This window comes from Passer montanus, unplaced genomic scaffold (assembly GCF_014805655.1).
Source record: "Passer montanus isolate IOZ18808 unplaced genomic scaffold, ASM1480565v1 scaffold71, whole genome shotgun sequence".
NCBI classification, from domain to species: Eukaryota; Metazoa; Chordata; class Aves; order Passeriformes; family Passeridae; genus Passer; species Passer montanus.
The window spans coordinates 2556193-2560176 of record NW_024372259.1 but is presented as its reverse complement, the minus strand read 5'-3'; the positions used below and the strand labels follow the sequence as shown (position 1 = coordinate 2560176).

General features: G+C 40.3%; 1 long non-coding RNA gene across 1 annotated transcript; it reads left to right on the top strand.

Moving 5' to 3' along the window:
* Nucleotides 1-309: 309 nt before the first annotated feature.
* Nucleotides 310-2585, top strand: LOC120512247. The gene is made up of 3 exons (XR_005629974.1): nucleotides 310-481; nucleotides 1145-1296; nucleotides 1941-2585. It is a non-coding gene; the product is annotated as an uncharacterized LOC120512247 (long non-coding RNA).
* The last annotated feature ends 1399 nt before the right edge of the window (nucleotides 2586-3984 follow it).

Below are 3984 nucleotides of genomic sequence, written 5' to 3'. Positions count from 1 at the left end.
GAATGGCAGGAGATGGATTTCTGCAGGGTCTAGCACCCTTAAGAATGTCAAATTCCACCCAGGGAATGAAAAAATCCTCTGGAATGGGAGGAAATTGATTTCTCTGGGTCTAGCACCCTTAAAAACATCAAATTCTACCCAGGAAGTGAAAAAAATGCTCTGGAATGGCAGGAGATGGATCTCTCTGGGTCTAGCACCCTTAAAAATGTCAAAATCCACCCAGGGAATGAAAAATATTCTTTGGAATGGCAGGAGATGGATTTCTGCAGGGTCTAGCACCCTTAAAAATGTCAAATTCCACCCAGGAAATGGAAAAAAATCCCATCCCTTGGGATCTCCCACTGCTGTTGCACCAGTGTGAAACCCACTTTAAATCCACGCCCGTTTTGGGTGAGGAAAAGATGAATCCCTCCAGGAATGGGATGAATGCCTTCATGAACCCCTTCATGAATCCCTTTGGTGTTTCATCGCCCCAGGACAGGTGGGAACCATGCTCTGCTGGCACATTCCCCCTCCCCTGCTCCACTGCTCCTGCCTCACATCCCTGCTCCCGACTGGAAAACCCCTGGGACTGCGAGAGTTAATTCTTCATCCCAGCTGCTTCTACCAGCAGGAAGAGGGATTGTGCTAGTTGTGCTAGGCAAGGGGCAGCACTGCAGAGGGGGAGGAGGCAAAAAAAAGAAAAAACAAAAAAAAAAGGAAAAAAAAAAAAAAAGAAAAAAAAAAAAAAAGAAAAAAAAAAAAAAAGAAAAAAAAAAAAAAAGAAAAAAAAAAAAAAAGAAAAAAAAAAAAAAAGAAAAAAAAAAAAAAAGAAAAAAAAAAAAAAAGAAAAAAAAAAAAAAAGAAAAAAAAAAAAAAAGAAAAGTTTCGTGTTTAGACCTTTTACCTAATTTCCAAAGTTTCAGACCTGAGGGCCATAGCAACGCGGGCTGCCAGCGGTGTGATTGGAGGCAGTGCTGCACTGCCCTCCCAGCTCCCCAAGCAGCATCCCCTGATGGAACACAGGCAGTGCTGAGGCCACTCTTGGCTTTCTGCCTGCCCTTCCCCACGGGAAGAGCTCGAGGCATGTGGCTCTGTGTGCAGTCTGATTTTTATTATTTTATTTTATTTTATTTCATTTTATTTTATTTTTTTCTCCCCCCAGCTGATTGCCTTTGCTCGTTTCAATTCCATTTTCCCTCGTTTCTACGAGTTGTTTAGGAAGTTCTTGGGCTCTTGCTCTCATGAAGACCTGCCTGGAAATCAGCAGGGTGGTACAAACCCATCGAGGTGTTGTGTGTATTTGTATAAACACAGGTAAGTGAGAGGGGCTGGCACTTTCTTTGAGTCCAGCAACGCTTTCCTTTTCCTGTCAAATAAATCTTTGCAAAAAATACCAGGGTTTCCCGCAAAACAACAGCAAAGATGTGATTTGGGGCAACAAAAACTGCAAATTGTTCTTGTTTATGCTTATAGCTTATTGATTCTCCCTTTGGGTTTATCGGAGGGGTTCAACCACCAAGTTCCTCTCCAAGCACAGCCCATCCTGGGGAAATACAGAATCACAGAATATCCTGAGGAGGATCATGGAGTCCAGCTCCTGTCCCTGCACAGGACAGCCCAAAAACCCCACCCTGTGCCTGAGAGTTGTCCAAATGCTTCTTGACCTCAGGCAGGCTTGGTGCAGCCTCTGCAGGGAAAAATCCCAATGAAACTTGGATGGGGCTCCCACCTGAGCATCCAATTTTGATGGCAGCATTCCCAATTATTCTCAATATGAGCTTGTGTTCCTTTAATATAAAGAAAAAAACCCCACGTATTTCTGTTAATCATATTTCTGTTAATCATATTTCTGTTAATTAAAAAATACATATTCTGTTAAATAGATTTAAGACCATGATTCCTTTGCTTGGAAACCCCCTTAAATGACCTTAAATTCTCCTTACACTCCTTACACACAGGTTGTCTCTGTCACGGGGAAAAACTTTCCAGCACAAAGCTGCCAGAATTTCTGCTCTTCCTTCTGAAGAAGGAAGAATTTCTTCTTTTTTCCTCTGCTTGGGCCTGGCCGTGTGGGCTTGCAGTTCTTTTCCCTGGAGAGCAGCACTCATTTCTGTCAGTGTTATGTATTTCTCTTCCAATCTGAAGTAGTATTTAGGAAAAAAAGAAGGTGAAATAACCCAGCCAAAGGTACCTTGGTGTTTCCTGCTGTGCCCAGAGGTTTCTGTGCATCCCTGCAGCATTTGAGCCCTGCCCAGAGCAGTGAAACGGGCTCATCCCCAGGGAGCTGTGTGCAGAGAGAGCATCACCCTCCCCAGGATTTTAATAAGCCATGAAATTGGGTGTTCGGCTGTTTTCATTATTCTACTACTCTGTGTGTAAAAAAATCTCAGATTTTTTGCCATTCATCCTAAAGAACCAGTGTGATATTCCCATCCTTTGGTGCCCTTTGAATGTCAGGCTGTCTCTTCAGCCAGTGGTTCCTCACCACACCTCTCCCTTCCACCTTATTTACAGGGTGGAAATATATTATATCTATAAATACATATATAATATATATTTATATATTTCTATTTCTACCCATATCTGTATTTGTGTATACATATACATATATACACACATATATAATATATTTTAATATATTTAAAATAAATTATATATTTATATAAAATATATATGTTATAATCATTAATAATTTTCTTATATAAAATATTATAGTATATGTTTTATATAAAATATAATATATAAATACAAATATATAATATAATATTATATGTTATATAATATGACATATAATATATAATATATATTAATATATATTATCTATAATATATAACCTAGAATAATGTTATAATATATTATATATAATATGGAATAAATATAAATATAAATAAATATTAAAATAGATAAATATTATAAATAAATAATTTCATAAATTAATTTTTTGTAGTTTTTGTGGTTGTTTATATATAATATGGAATAAATATAAATATAAATAAATATTAAAATAGATAAAGATTATAAAGAAATAATTTCATAAATTAATTTTTTGTTGGTTTTGTGGTTGGTTTTTTTGTGGGTTTTTTTGTTTGTTTATTTTTTTGGGTTTTTTTTTGGTTTGTTGTTGTTGGGTTTTTATGGGGTTTTTTTTGGCTTTGGTTTGTTGTTGTTGGTTTTTTTTGTGTGTGTGTTGGTTTTTTGTTTGTTTGTTTGGTTGGTTGGTTTTTTTTGTTTGTTTGGTTGGTTTTTTGGGGATTTTTTGTGTTTTGTTTTGTTTTGTTTTGGTTTTGGTGCAGAACATCCTCAGGATCTTGGAGCACCTCTCTTTTCCCAGGGCTCTGAGCCAGCAGATGTATTTCCCTGGCAGACAGGAGCAGGATGCCTCACTCGCACTCAACTTTCTGTTCTCCAGGAATCACTGGAGTATGAATAGGATCCTTACCAAAGCAGGTTTGTCCGGGGGACAAGGCCACGAATTGTTTGCAGAGCTGCAGCAAACAACCAGCATTCCTCCTGACTCCTCACTTGCCCGTCCTGATCCAGCGGCCAGCCCAGGCAGGGCTCAGCTGCAGGGGGTGACAGCTTTTGGCAGGCTCTGGACCATTCCCAGCTCCCCAGGTGGTGTGGGGCAGGAATTTCCATCTGGACCCTTCCAGTTATGGATTTGGGAGGTAAACCCCCAGTGCCTCTCCCATCTGGGGGTCCAAATGTGAGCTCGGCAGTGTCCCTTGGGGCTGTTTGCTGTGCTCTGCAGTGGTGATGGATCCTACTGAAGGAATGGAAGCCAGGGCTCGGCTCCCTTCCCAGGCCAGGACTGGCATCCCAAAGTACCAGAGGCCACAGGGACTTTCTGTGCCCCAGGAAAGAGGCAGGTGGCACAGGGCATGGCCAGAGCTCCTAACATCTGACCTCTCACGAAGTTCTCTTCGTCAACTGCTTAACGAGGAGAGAAAAACTTGCAAGCCTCTTCCTTTGTCTTGCTGCAGTTTGGATGGCCAGAAGAGC